The sequence below is a fragment of the Odocoileus virginianus genome, chromosome 2 (genome assembly GCF_023699985.2).
Source record: "Odocoileus virginianus isolate 20LAN1187 ecotype Illinois chromosome 2, Ovbor_1.2, whole genome shotgun sequence".
Lineage (NCBI taxonomy): Eukaryota > Metazoa > Chordata > Mammalia > Artiodactyla > Cervidae > Odocoileus > Odocoileus virginianus.
Window position 1 is genome coordinate 81761969 of NC_069675.1, and position 16005 is coordinate 81777973.

Here is a 16005-nt window from a genome sequence, read left to right on the forward strand (position 1 = left end):
CTAGAAATGTTATCTTCTTTGATCTAGTAATTCACTTCTGGGAATCTATCCTAGGAAAATCACCAGAAATGAGGATAAAGATTTATATTCCAGAGTTTTTAATATACTGTCATTTATATTGACTAAAAACAAACAAAAAGAAATGCAAGCAACCTAAACAGCAAAAAAAAAAAGATTTACTAAATTAAAGATGGGGTAAGGATAAATATAGTGGAGACAAGATAGAATACTAAAAGATATATATTCAAGAATTCTTTGGCGACATGGGTAAATGTTCCTGATAGAATGTCAGTTAAAAAGGAAGACTTGGATATTATTCTTTTAAAAGAAAATACTACACAAGCATATATGCACTTGCAATGATACATTCACTCACATGCTCATAAGACAGAAGGAAACACAATAAAATACTGACAATGATTGCCTCTGAGTGGTACATTACAGATGATTTTTTTCCTTCTTTAGATTTTTCTATATCTCCCTAATTTCCAAACTAACATATAAGGTTGGCCAAAAACTTCATTTGCATTTTCACTAACATCCTATGGAAAAACCCAAACAAACTTTCTGGCTAATCCAATATACATGGTGGTGGTGGGAGTTTAGTCACTAAGTCGTGTCTGACGTTTGCAGCCTCATGAACTGTAACCTGCCAGGCCCTTCTGATCCATGGGCTTTCCCAAGGAAGAATACTGGAATGTGTTGCCATTTCCTTCTCCAGGGGATCTTCCCGGCCCAGGGACTGAACCCTGGTCCCCAGCATTGTAGGTGATCTCCTGCATTGTAGGAAAGTTCTTTACTGACAGCCACCAGGGAAGCCCTAAAACACATACATGATACATATACCATACATACATTCACTGTTATAATTTTAAAAAGTGCTTTGAAAACAGAATGGGACAAATGAACAACAGCAACTCGGATTACTCCCCTCCTACATCCGTATCCTTGGAGGGATGACACCACACTGACTCTGAGCCAGGTCACTTGGTCAGTGGGCTGTCAGCCATTGTACTGCAAACAGGCTGAAATGCATTCACAGGCCAGAGCTTGTCTGACCTGGTTTCTCTTGGATCTCACGACAACTACCACGTGATGGAGCCTGAGTTTGTTTGCAGTGTGATAGGAGACACGTGGCCCAGTTACCTCACTGCCCTAAACATAAGCCGGCTGACCTCCAGAAACAGAGCTGCCCAGCCAACCAGCAGCTCACCACCAACGCAGAAATACCACCCAGCCGAGCCCAGCCTAGATCACCAACCCAGAAAGTCATCAAATACATAGGCTGTTGTTCTTTCAATCACTAAGATTTGGGGTCCTTTCTCATGCAAATAAATGACATAGAAAAAAAGAAATGGTTCTCTAGTAGTAAAATGGGAAAATCCTGAGTTCTCCGTTGCCTTCTTCATTTAGCCTCTCAGTGACTGTATTTCTTAATCTCTAACATAACAGCACATGCCTCCCTGGGTAGCTGTGAGAGTCAAGTGACTTATGATGCATGAAAGCATCTGACATATAGTGAGGCTAAATGAATATGGGATGAGTCTGAATTATTATTGTTAGGAATTGTTAAGAAGAAAGAAACACTTAAGAACATTAGAAACAGATGAATCAGGATACATCTATGTCCACTGTGTAAGAATGGGCTAAAAATATTATTTTAGTTGTCAAAGGATTTCATTATTATGAGTAGAGGATAAAGGCTTGGGCTGGAAATTGGGTCCATAAGTTTTACACCCTAACTCTTCTAATGACTTGGAATGTAGCACAGAATGCTTTTTTCCCCAAACTTTAAACTTTTTATTTTCTATTGGAGTATACCTGATTAACAATGTTGTGATAGTTTCAGGTGAGCAGCAAAGGGACTCAGACATACATATACGTGTATCCATTCTCCCCCAAACCCTAGGATATTTTTTTAATGTAGAAATTAACTCCCAAGTGGTAATCTCTCAGGTCTGAGCCAACTGCAATAGTGCAAGGGAATATGACTGCATTTGGAGACAGGCATTTAAAGAGGCGATTAAATTAAAATGAAGTCTTTAGAGTAGGCCCTGATTCCCTGATGGCTCAGATGGTAAAGAATCTGCCTGCAATGCAGGAGACCTGCATTTGATCCCTGGGTTGGGAAGATCCCCTAGAGAAGGAAATGGCAACCCAGTCCATTATTCTTACCTGGGAAATCCAATGGACAGAGGAGCCTGACAGACTACAGTCCCTGGCGTCACAAAGAGTCAGACACGACTGAGCAACTAACACCTTAACACTTCAAGCCAGTATGACTGATGTCCTTATAAGAGGAAATATGAACATGTAGAAGCATCAAAGAAAAGACCACATGAGGACACAGTGAGATGGTTTACTTCAGTCCAGTCACTCAGTCCTGTCCGACTGTTTGCAACCCCATGGACTACAGCACCCCAGGCTTCCCTGTTCATCACCAACTACCTGAGCTTGCTCAAACTCATGTCCATCGAGTCGGTGATGCCATCCAATCATCCCCTTCTCCTCCTGCCCTCAATCTTTCCCAGCATCAGGGTCTTTTCAAATGAGTCAGCTCTTCACATCAGGTGGCCAAAGTATTAGAGCATCAGTCCTTCCAATGAATATTCAGGACTGATTTCTTTTAGGATTGACTGCTTGGATCTCCTTGCTATCCAAGGGACTCTCAAACACCACAGTTCAAAAGCATCAATTCTTCAGCTCTCAGCTTTCTTTAGGGTCCAACTCTCACATCCATACATTACTGGAAATACCATAGCTTTGACTAGAAGACCTTTGTTGGCAAAGTAATGTCTCTGCTTTTTAATATGCTGTCTAGCTTTGTCATAGTTTTTCTTCCAAGGAGCAAGAGTCTTTTAACTTCATGACTGCAGTCACCATCTGCAGTGATTTTGGAGCCCAAGAAAATAAACTCTGCCACTGTTTCCATTGTTTTCCCATCTATTTGCCATGAAGTGATGGGATCGGATGCCATGATCTTTGTTTTTTGAATGTTGAGTTTTAAGCCAGCTTTTTCACTCTCCTCTTTCACTTTCATCAAGAAACTCTTTAGTTCTTCTTCACTTTCTGCCATAAGGGTGGTGTCATCTGCATATCTGAGGTTATTGATATCTCTCCCTGCAATCTTGATTCCAGCTTGTGCTTCCTCCAGCCCAGCCTTTCTCATGATGTACTCTGCATATAAGTTAAATAGGCAAGGTGACAATATACAGCCTTGATGTACTCCTTTCCCAATTTGGAACCAGTCCATTGTTCCATGCCCACTTTTAACTGTGAGACAGTGGCTCCCTACAAACCAAGAAGAGAGGCCTCAAAAAATCCAAACCTGATGATACCTTAATGTTGAATCTCCATCCTCCAGAAGTGGGAGAGAAATGAATTTCCGTGGTTTGAGCCACTGGCAGAGGTGACTGGAAATGTGAGTTTCCCAAATGGGTCACTAGGGGGTGATAGTGAGCAAAGCCAGTCTTGCACCCATCTCTTAGTTCCTGGACCCAAGTCATCTATCTCTTCCACAGCCTATCTCACTCCAGGTACTATATTTGTCTTCTCACAACCCCTTGTCCAAGGGCTCCTGGGGGCCAGGTCTGTTTTCATTTCTCTCTGCACCTTTCATCATTCACAGTGCCCAGGACACATCAAGGGGGAAGAATAGAGGAGAAAAGTGCTTTCTCGCAACCACAAATATCATGCCTCCAACAAAATATCAGTTCTCTGGTCTTCAAACCTGATACAGGGACAAGGGGCCAGAATGTTAAATTGGGACCATCCCAAGATACCTGCGGGGCTTCCCTCATAGCTCACTCAGTAAAAAGAATCTGCCTGCAATGCAGGAGACCCGGGTTCAATTCCTTCATGGGAATCCCCTGGAGGAGGAAATGACAACCCACTCTAGTATTCTTGCCTAGAGAATCCCAGGGACAGAGGAGCCTGGCAGGCTACAGTCCATGGGATCACAAGAGTCAGACACGACTTAGCGACTAAACCACAAACCACCGCCATAAGATACCTGAAGCATAGACAGCTACTCAATTTGGGACGGTTCCTTAAAGACCCGGAAAAATGTTAAATACTAGCAGCAGCATATGTGTGGTTGAGAAGACGGAGAGGGATGCCAAAGGCCAGGGTATCCGAGGTAAAAAAAAAACAAACAGACGAAACCCATTTCCTTGCCAGGCAAGGCTCCCCTTATGAGGGAACTGGGGCTGAGAGATAGTCACCTGGGGTCACAGCAGAGTCAGGTCTCTGTCCCCAGGACCACATCAGGTTCTGGGAGTGGGAGATAGGAGGGCAGAAAGAGTAACGGTAAAAAGAGCTGGACAAGGACGGGCTCCCTGGCCACAGCCAACCCCGGACATCCTGCCTTGGCCAGAAGGGGCCTGGAAAGGAAGCAGACACAGAACAATTGGGAAAGGTCTAAAAACCACAGGAGTTTGATGAATAAAGCCAAGAGGCTGCCCAGTGATGCAATTCATGGGAGACAAAAAAAAAAAAAAGAAAGAAAAGGAAAAAAATAAATAAATAAGAAAATAAGAAAAAAGAACTCTCCAATCCTACCCGGGAGCATTCATCATTCAGCGTGACCTTCCAGGAATCTGCTGACAGACACACAGTATTCTGTGTGACTTTCTGCCTGGGTCCTGGAATGACTGGGAAAAGGAGGAAGGCAGGGAAGGGGCTGGAAAGGGGCAGGGGGAACTAGGGGGAACGGGAGGGTTGGGGAGCTGAGGGAACCTTGTTCCCAGCACCCCAAGTTGTTGGGCGCCATCTGCTGATGGCCTGGGGAACTACAGTCATCTCCCTGTCCAAACAAAGTTAAACAACGTTTCAAAGAGAAGGTACATGTCCGAGGAGAGGAACAAAAAATTAGATTTCCACCTCTGATGAGCCACAAGCGTCCATGTACCTCGAAGGTTACATTCCTGTTAGGTGAGAATTGTTGTGCTTGTTTTACAGAGGGGAAACTGAGGTTCAGGGAGATGATCCATTTCACCAAGAGCGAGGCAACCAACGCGTTGTCATTGAAAAATCCATGCTCTTTCTGATCTCATAGAGCCTGGAATCATTCTTAGAGTGTAAATGCTCTGTCAACGAATGACTGGACAAGGCTTGAATAACTGAGTCTTTTTGCGGTTTATCTGTTTGAATCCAACAGAATAAGAAAACTGCTGCTGCTGCTAAGTCTCTTCAGTCATGTCCAACTCTGTGCGACCCCCAGACAGCAGCCCACCAGGCTCCGCCATCCCTGGGATTCTCCAGGCAAGAACTCTGGAGTGGGTTGCCATTTCCTTCTCCAATGCATGAAAAAATGAAAAGTGAAAGTGAAGTCGCTCAGTTGTTTCCAACTCTTCACGACCCCATGGACTGCAGCCTGCCAGGCTCCTGCATCCGTGGGATTTTTCAGGCAAGAGTACTGGAGTGGTGTGCCATTGCAGAATAAGAAAAACTAAATGCAAAAATAAGAACAGCAATTCTGTTTGTCAGAGGCGCTCAGGAGATGCCCAGGGCTTTATCATCCCCCAAGATTCCAAACTACTTCAAAGCCTAGGAGGGATCTGATTTCTTCCTGACCTCTTCAGAGCACTGAGCTATCCTGCAGGGACCACATCAGGAAGAAGCTCAAGCTCCACCGGGTCGCAGGGACTTGAACAAGTCCCAAGGAACAGGGGGCAGCCACCACAGAGAGTTCTGAAAAATTCATTCACTGCCATCAGAGCCGTACTTCAGTCACCCCTTTCTCTCCTGTCCCAGACCAGGACCCCTTCTTCCTCTGCAATGTCTGGTGGTACTCAGGCACATCGGGTCTCTTCATGCTAGGCCCTACCTACCTCTTCATCCACCAGTCCCCCCGCCACTAGTTACCACACACAGGCATATACACTCAGCTTTCCTACAAACACAGAAGCAGGCCTACTATCTATACTCCTACACACAGGCAAAAATTGCACAAATCATGGACTCCAGCACAGAAACCTCAACATTCACAGACACACTGGAACCTGACACATCTTTGAATCTTGGCAGTACTTTTCTTCCTCTTGTTCTCTAGCTGGGATGACTAGCCTTCTCAGACAAACTCCTATTCAACCTTCAAAGCCCATCTCCAATATCACCCCCTTGTAAAGCATTACCCCGACCCAAACTACAATCACTATTTAGTTGTTCTCATCTCTGAATACCCAGACTTTGTGCATATTTTATATGTTACCACACGTAAAGACCCTTCATGGATCATGGCCTTGCAATGCTAAAGGGGCATGAGTAATTCAAGGAAGCTATGAGTCATGCCATACAGGGCCACCCAAAATGGACAGGTCATAGTGAAGAGTTCTAACAAAATGTGGTCCAGTGGAGGAGGAAATGGCAAACCACTCCAGTATTTTTTTCCAGTAATTATGTATGGATGTGAGACTTGGACCATAAAGAAGGCTGAGTGCCAAAGAATTGATGCTTTCAAATTGTGGTGCTAGAGAAGACTCTTGAGAGTCCCTTGGACTGCAAGAAGGTCAAACCAGTCAATCCTAAAGGAAGTCAACCCTGAGTATTCACTGGAAGGACTGATGCTGAACTTTGACCATCTAGTATGAAGAGGTAACTCATTGGAAAAGACCCTGATGCTTGGAAAGATTGAAGGAAAAAAGATAAGGGGTTGGCAGAGGATGAGATGGTTGGATGGCATCACCAACTCAATGACATGAATTTGAACAAACTCTGGGAGATAATGAAGGACAAAGGAGCTTGGCATGCTGCCGTCCATGAGATTGCAGAGTCAGACACAACTGGGCAACTGAACAACAAAAACATAAAGCACTACCTTCATCTACACATGCCCTGGATAGAAGTAGATATTTAGTAAGTGTTCATTGAAAGAGTTAAGGAAAAAATGTGCCCACACTTCTCATAAACCCTGAGAAAGAGAAAAAGTATCAAAGTGGAAAGGAACCTGTCTGCCATTAGCTGCTAGATCCCAGCTTTAGGCTCAAGCAGCTCTCAACTCCCGGGTCTGGTCTAGAGCCCCTCAGCAAGCGGGCCTGACACTCTGGAGGGGAAAGGAAGTGAGAGGCTCCCAACTTGTGGAAGAACAAGGGACAGCTAGTCAGAGAAAAAATGACCCTCAGGTCAGCTACATGTCAGCAGTATTGAGATCTAGAAGCTTCTGCATCAACTCAGCTCCTGTACAAACCTGGTCCAGCCCTGGGCACTCATTTTTTGTGCTTAGGTTCTGATCTCTCTTGATTTTTACCCAGCATATGGGATTTGCTGAGTACCTAGGCTAGGAAACAGCACTGTAATTCTTTCCTAATTGAGTGCTTTAAAAATAAGACAGGGACTTCCCTGGTGGTCCAGGGGTTATGACTCCCCATATAGGGAGCCTAGGTTCAATCCCCGGTCGGGGAACTAGATTTCACATGCCCCAACTAAGAGTTCAAGGAGATTGAAGATTCCATGAGCTTCGACTAAGAGTCGGCACGGCCAAATAAGGAAATAAAACTAAAATTTTTTTAAAATACTATGTTAAAAAAAAAAAAGGGATCAAAACCAGTGGTGAACCTGCTCATCTGAGACTCTCATCCCTGCCCCAAGGCACTGAGTCCGAGATGGCGGTGACTCCCCACAGGAGGGGAGAGGAGCAACAACAGTTAGTGACCATCCCTGAGCAGCAGCCGTTTGACCTGCGACCACGGTAGATGCCACCTTGCTTCTCTGGCAGCTGAGGGCAGAGGCTCAGAGAAGCAGAGGAACCTGCCCAGGGGACCCAGCTGGTCAGTGGGGCAGCCGGCATCACACAGGGGCTCGCTGCAGCACATCGTCCACCCCACTGCATGGATAGCCCCCCACAGACCCTGGGCGCTGGGGACTGGGTACAGAGACACTGGCCTTCCTTTGCTGCTTATCCGCTAAATGACCCCCCTTTCAACTCTTTACCTCACGTGGGAATGACAGGGTTTGAGGGAAACTTGGGGCTTCGCTGATAGCTCAGTTGGTATAGAATCTGCCTGCAATGAAGGAGGTCCCGGTTCGATTCCTGGGCCGGGAAGATCTGCTGGAGAAGGAACAGGCTCCCCACTTCAGGATTCTTGGGCTTCCCTGGTGGCTCAGCTCCTAAAGAATCCACCTGCAACACGAGAGACCTGGGTTCAATCCCTGGGTAAAGAAGATCCCTTGGAGAAGGGAAAGGCTACCCACTCCAGTATGCTGGCCTGGAGAATTCCGTAGATGGTCCATGGGGTCGCAAAGAGTCGGACATGACTGAGCGACTTTCACTTTCACTTTCCAGAAAGCGCAGAGAGGAAGGCAACAGCCAAAGTCTGCTCTTCATTGGACGAACAAGCACATCCAGGGTGGGCCAAGTGAGGCTGGCCCAGGGAGGCAAGGCCTACGGACCAGGGGCTGGCCCTCCCACCCACGGCACCAGGGACGAACTAGCGCCGCCCACCCCCCCAACTATGGGGCAGTGCCTCAGGCCCTGGGAGTATAACACTGGTTTAGGGTCACAAATAGCTACACGACCAATTTTTTACCAAAGCTTGGCCAAGGCAGAGAAGTGGGAAGATCCCATGTTACAGGATGAGAAGCTAAGATTCAGGTGAGCAAATCCTTGATCAGCCTTCCTGAGTAGTATTGTCATAGAGCGTGACAGAAAGACTCACTGTCTGAGCCAAACACTGCCTGGCTATTGGGACACAAAGGCAAAGAAATACCAAGTGATGATGCTTACAGCAGAAACAAAGGACACATCAAAATGGCAGGACCATCCCTCTGGGAGAGAAAGATGCCAAGTGGGGGCAGGGATATTCGCACCATTATTTCCTATTTGTTTATTCATTAATAAAAGTGCAGTCATATTCTGAAGCAATGGAGTTGGAACTTCAACATATGAACTTGAGAGGTTATAATTTAGCTCATAATCCCTAGGTTATCAAGAAGCAATTTCCCATGGATAAAGAAAAAGAGGCTGGAATATCATTCAACCCTAAAAAAGAATGAAACATCGCCATTTGCAGCAAAGTGGATGGACCTGGGGGCTTCCCTGGAGGCTCAGCAGGTAAAGAACCTGGCTGCAATGCGGGAGACCTGGGTTCGGTCCCTGGGTTGGGAAGATCCCCTGGAGAAGGGAAAGGCTCCCCACTCCAGTATTCTAGTATAAGTGTTAGTCGCTCAGTCGTGCCCGACTCTTTGCCACCCCATGGACTGTAGCCCACCAGCCTCCTCTGTCCATGGGATTTTCCAGACAAGGATACTGGAGTGGGTTGCCATTTCCTTCACCAGTATTCTAGAGATTATCGTATTAAGTGAAGAAAGTCAGACAGAGGAGGACAAGTATCATATGATATCACTTATATGTGGAATCTAAAATATAATACAAATAAATCTATTTACAAAACAGAAATCAATCAAAACCCCTTGATTCTACCTCCAAGGTGTTTCTTACACCCACCAGGTACTCACTGTCTCCACTGTCCCTCCCTCGGGTCGGGCCTCCATCTGCCTGATCCCCGAGTTTCCTCTCTGCTACTCATCCTTCCCACAACAGCCCCCCTTAAAATACCTCAGTGACTTCCCTGTGCTCTTAAAATCCACTTCCTCACCATGGCTTAGACACCTGCTTAGACTGGCTTAGACACGTGGCTTAGACACCATGGCTGAGGGAAGTTCTGAGTAACTGGCCCCCCGCCATTTCCTCTCCTATCATGTCCCTCCAGCTGCTGTCACACTGGCCTTCTTACACTGCTCTGAACACACCTGGCTCCCTCCAGCCCCAGGTAATATTCTGTTCCCTCTACCTGGAAAGCCCTTTCCCCAGCTCATTTGATGGAAGACTTGCTCTCAACCTCAAGGCTCAACTTCAGCACGAACCTTAGCCGGACCCTTTACAAAAGAAACAACCCCACCCCTCCCCAGCGAACCCTGCAGGGATTCTGCCTCACCTCCAAGCAGCTCCTTTTAGAGCATCCTCTTGCTCAAGCTGTTACCATCTGTACTTCAACTACAAGGGCAATGCCAAGGCAGCAGGGACCTTCTCTCCCATCACTGGACCAGCGCAAATAGAAGGAGCCACAGCTGAGTGGAGGTGCCAGCAGGTGTGAATGGAAGTGTCAAGGTCTAAGTGTTCACACAGCATCACCCTAGACAAACACATCTGGCCGGCCCTCAGAACGTTCTAGCCTACAGTGGCTCAGGCCCTTCCGAGCAGGTGTCTGAGGAGGACTTCAGTCCTGACCACCTGAGATGAATTTCCCCCACCCCCAGCATTCAGGGAAGAGCCACTCGGCCAAAGACCTCTGTCTTTGCAGGGCTCCCTGCTCCCTGCCCCCAACAAACAGAACAAGAATCTTCTCCATTGCTTGGTTTCGCTTTTCTTTCTGGGACCCTCCATTAGCTCCTTATCACCTACAGGCACTTCAAGCCACTGTATCCAGCCCCACCTGCCCATTCTGGCCTCATCTCCCACCATGAGATCACAGGACCTGCACTCCAGGCACACAAACCCTAAGACCCCCACATGCCACACCTTTAAGCCCTCAGTTACATTTTTCTCCCAGCCTGGATTGCTTGCTTGCTTTTTCTCTACTTCTCTAGACTTAAAGCACTCTTCCAAGCTACTCCACACCTCTGTATTGATATTTCCCTTTTGAGTCTCTTGCATCTAGTCTCTTGGATTGATAGATACCAGTTCACCCCAGTAGAGGGTTGTGAGCTTATTAAAAGCATGTGATTGGCCATGTGTCACCACAGAAAAAGGTCATGGCCAGGGCAGGACAGCTGAGTAAGATGTCACAGAATGGGGTGGAAGTTACTATGGGAAAAGAACTGGATTTTGAGTCAGATGGGAACCAGAGTTCAAAACTCTCCTCTGACGCTTCTTAACAAGGCAGGCTTGAGCAAGCCACTTCCCTTCATCCCTAAGCATGATCATGAGGTAAGCGAAAGTGTTAGTCACTCAGTCATGTCTGACTCTTTGCAACCACATGAACTGTAGTCTGCCAGGATCCTTTGTCCATAGAATTCTCCAGGCCAAGAATACTGGAGTGGGTTGCCATTCCCTTCTCCCAGGATCTTCCTGACCCTGGGATCAAACCCAAGTCTCCCACATTGCAGGCAGATTCTTTACCATCTGAGGCACTAGAGGTGATTAAATGAGATCATGTAAAATACTTGGTGCCCAATGAGAGTCAATAATTGTCCAGCCCCTCCTCCATCCCCAGGACTCTGCTATGAGTCACCTCAACACTTTTTAGCCTCTCTGCCTCTATCTCCTGTTCTCAGCTCTGACCTGAAACTCTTGGGTCCGAGGGATGCATTTTGGTTATCACCCCAGCCTTCCCCAGCCTAGCTCCATCCATAGACTTCACTGTCCCAGCTTTGCCCCTGCTCACCTCCCCTGATGTTGACAACCACATGAGATTTCAAATTCCAGACTCAGGTTCAAGTTCCAACTCTGCTACTCATGGGTCACCTGATCTTAGACTCAGTAAAACATGTCTTCACAGGATGACATTTATCCACTCACCAGCCCTGGTTTAACCCTCTGGTTGACGTGTGAACATGCCCTGTGACCTGCAGACCCTACGCTCACCATTGTTACTTGGAAGCCAGGAAAGACGTTTTCTCCATGGCTCTTCTCATATCCATGAAAATTAGGGTACTTGGCCGAAATTACAGACCACATCCTGTTGGACAATAGCGAGTGAAAGTTGATCAGTCGTGGCTGACTCTTTGTGACCCCGTGGACTATAGAGTCCATGGAATTTTCCAGGCCAGAATCCTGGAGGGGGTCACCTTTCCCTTCTCCAGGGGATCTTCCCAACCCAGGGATAGAACCCAGGTCTCCTGCATTGCAGGCAGATTCTTTACCAGCTGAGCCACAAGGAAAGGTATATTGCACGATAACAGGATAATTTATCTCTCTGCCACTCCACTGTGGGTTTCTTCTCTCTGTCTTCCCCTGTGGAAGCACAGTTCTGGCAGAGAAGATGCTCAGGAGTTTGTCATTGGAGTCAAGGACTCGCAGACTCATTCAGTTCAGTCACTCAGTCGTGTCCGACTCTTTGCAACCCCATGAACTGCAGCACGCCAGGCCTCCCTGTCCATCACAAACTCCCGGAGTCCACCCAAATCCATATCCATTGAGTCGGTGATGCCATCCAACCATCTCATCCTGTGTCATCCCCTTCTCCTCCTGCCCTCAATCTTTCCCAGCATCAGGGTTTTTTCAACTGAGTCAGCTCTTTGCATCAGGTGGCCAAAGGATTGTAGTTTCAGCTTCAAAATCAGTCCTACCAATGAACATCCAGGACTGATCTTTAGGATGGACTGGTTGGATCTCCTTACAGTCCAAGGGACTCTCAAGAGTCTTCTCTGACACCACAGTTCAAAAGCATCAATTCTTCAGCACTCAGCTTTCTTTATAGTCCAACTCTCACATCCATACATTGCCACTGGAAAAGCCGTAGGCTTGACTAGACGGACTTTGTTGACAAAGTAATGTCTCTGCTTTTTAATATGCTATCTATGTTGGTCATAACTTTCCTTCCAAGGAGTAAGCGTCTTTTAATTTCATGGCTGCAATCACCAACTGCAGTGATTTTGGAGCCCAGAAGAATAAAGTCTAACACTGTTTCCACTGTTTCCCCATCTATTTGGCATGAGGTTATGGGACCAGATGCCATGATCTTAGTTTTCTGAATGTTGAGATTTAAGCCAACTTTTTCACTCTCCTCTTTCACTTTCATCAAGAGGCTTTTTAGTTCCTCTTCACTTTCTGCCATAAGGGTGGTGTCATCTGTATATCTGAGGTTATTGGTATTTCTCCCAGCAATCTTGATTCCAGCTTGTGCTTCTTCCAGCCCAGTGTTTCTCATGATGTACCCTGCATATAAGTTAAATAAGCAGGGTGACAATATACAGCCTTGACGTACTCCTTTTCCTATTTGGAACCAGTCTGTTGTTCCATGTCCAGTTCTAACTGTTGCTTTCTGACCTACATACAGGTTTCTCAGGAGGCAGGTCAGGTGGTCTGGTATTCCCATCTCTTTCAGAATTTTCCATAGTTTATTGTGATCCACACAATCAAAGGCTTTGGCATACCGCAGACTAAATGACTTCAATTTAACCAAACCTCTCTTCCAAAGTCTCTGGGCCCATTTCTTCATTTGCAAAATGAAGAGCATATGACTTCATGAAGCAAATGTAGTAAAGTTCTCTTCATTCCTCTCCATCACACTTTCCTTCTGGAATTCTCCTCTGGACAGGCGCCCCACTCCCACCCAAGCACCAGTTGTTCCATCCTCCTCCTGCAGCCTTTGTCCAAAGGAAAGACTGTAGATGAATGACGTACTCCGTGTGTGAGTTTGTGATCATATCGACGCCTCACCAAGCATCTCCTCAGGTACAGTTCCTGTGACTTAACCTGATGGCTCACCTGTCGAGGAATATCCATACCCTCCGAGAGAACCAATCACTTAGGTTTGGGGGCTGAAGGAGATTAGAACCCTAAAGATCACTGGCAGTGAAATTTCAGATTCTGCGACAACAGATAGGAAGCAAGTTTCTTCCCCAGGCAAATCCACATCCCAGAGGGACACGGCTAAGAAAAGACTGTGATGGAGGTTTCCTTGGTGGTTGAACAGCTAAGACACCATGCTCCCATTGTAGGGGCCCCGGGTTTGATCACTGGTCAGGGAACTAGATCCCACACTCTGCAACTAAAAACACCCTGCATACCACAACAACAACAAAAGACCCTGTGTGCTGCCACAAAGACCTGGGGCAGCCGGATAATTAAACACATAAACAAATTTTTAAAAAACAGGCTATGATGTTTTCCATCCATCTAAATACCTACAAGGGTACAATTCAAGTCCAGCCACTTCCTAGCTCTGCTGACTGAGGATAAGTTTATTTAGCCCCTTTTGCCTTACCATCTGTAAGATGTTGATAATAATACCTATTTAAAGGAATACCCGGATGATTAGAATAATTAAATAAATATATTAAAATCAATAGATGAAATAGATACAATAAATACATGGAATAATTAGACATAGAAACCCATTCTATGATAAGTACACTATTTGCCTGCATAATACGTACTCAATTGGAGTTGCGCTCAGTCGGTCAGTCGTGTCTGACTCTTACCACCCATGGCCTGTAGCCCACCAGGCTCCTCTGCCCATGGAATTTTCCAGACAAGAATGCTGAAGTGGGTGGCCATTTCCTACTCCAGCAGTATTCAATAAATGAAATTAAACTTAGTGTCTGGACTCAAGACTTACTTTTCATGTGACTTAGGTCAGGATCTTTCTTTTCTGCACTCTAGAGTTTTCATCTGGAAACCAGAAACAACTCCCCCCAGCAACCCTGTGATGAGTGTAATATGATGTCAGAGATGGGATGCCATCAAACCTGCCACGAGGCGAAACATAATTTCCTTCCATGGGTTCTCGATCCAATAGGCTGGGAGCTGGGGAGGTCAGGGGCCTGAGATCACACATCCCTCCTTCCTTGCAGCACCAGGAGCCCCAGAGTTAGCTGCTCAGATTTGATTCTGGGACTCCTCTTGAGCCCCCAAGCAATTCTTAGAAGCCACCCAACACGTGATGTTTGCCACATCTACTATGTGCTAGATTCTGAGATAACTATTTCCTGGTTTCATCCCAGACCAGCTCCAGACAGCAGAAGTTCTGTGAACAATGAATGTGTCCCCAGGATCCGGGGAAGCCTCCCACCAAAACAGATTACCCCTTCTGGGGCCGCAGGCACCCTTCCAGGGGAGTGCGGGGCACACAGTTGCAGCTGGGGGCAGGCCGGGCCAGTGCACACTGGCCTGATCGTGTCAGAAACCAGTGGGAGAAACACGACCTGCTCTGAGACTCACAAAGCTGCCAGGTCAGTCCCTCTCTCCAGGTGCTGCCCCTGGGGGGCCTTTCGGGGGCCTTTCAGGACAGCAAGCAGCACCGTTCTTAATGCATTCCCTGCGGGGCTTCCGGACCTTCCCACAGCTCTGCTTTCAGCGTTTGCTTCAATAAATTAGTAAATGGAATTCAGGTAACAGCAATAATAGGTGATGCCTTGAAAGGAGCTTACCTAGCCACCTATTTTAGTTCCATTTTCATTGTGTGAGGCCGCCCTCCCGCCCATCGTCAGAAGCAGATGTCATTTGTAATAGGTACAATCTGTCCTCTTCCCAGATAAGAGCAGGGAATCATAGACTCTGAGCCAGAAGGAAACGTAAAATTCCCCTAACCTGGTGAGTCTCAGACTTTAGTTTATATTCAAACCACCCCTTCCGAAAGGCCTGGGGAGACCGACAGCTGCAGCCTGAGCCCCAAACGTCTGATTCCAAAGGTTTGGGCTGGGGCCCCAGAACGCGGATTTCTAATGAGTTAGCATCACGGAGGCTGATGCTGCCCTTGGAGAACTGTGGTCCAGCCCATCAGTTACTACCTTGATGGTGGAGCAACAGGAGCCCAGGGAGGGAAGGGACTCTCCAGAGGTGATAGCAGGAGTGCAGGGGGGTGGGGGGCAGAGTTCTGACAGGCAGGGCAGTCTTAGCCCACCCACCGGGGCCCTTCAAGCTTGTTTTTTGCTGTATAATCACCAGTGATGATCTGGTTTCTACCACTGGAAACTAGAGACAGAAGTTAGGGTGGGGATGGCCTGGGTCTATCTGACGTGTTTTCAAAAAACGGTCCCATCGCTTCTCGGCCTTTTGGCTAAGATCAAGTGTAGTATCAAAAAATGGTCCCCAGATTTCTCAGCAGAGAAAAGAGACAGGGCAATGGGATGGGTTAACAGCTCAGGGTGGCTGGGCGGCAGTGGGCAGGGAAGACTGGATGGGCAAGACCCATTCCAGGCCCCACCCCCGCAGTCTGCTGGCCAGGCTCCAAGCCACATAAGAGATTCCCTGTCCCTACCTCTTTCTCTGCTCATCTGTCCCTCCGTTCTCCACAGACCAGCGTGGATCAGGGAAGCCTGCCCCAGAACTGATCAGAGCTTCTG

The 16005-nt window shown here is 47.0% G+C and overlaps 1 pseudogene; it reads left to right on the forward strand.

Moving 5' to 3' along the window:
- Positions 1-15699: 15699 nt before the first annotated feature.
- On the forward strand, positions 15700-15762 carry LOC139031777 (U2 spliceosomal RNA; annotated as a pseudogene).
- Positions 15763-16005: the final 243 nt, after the last annotated feature.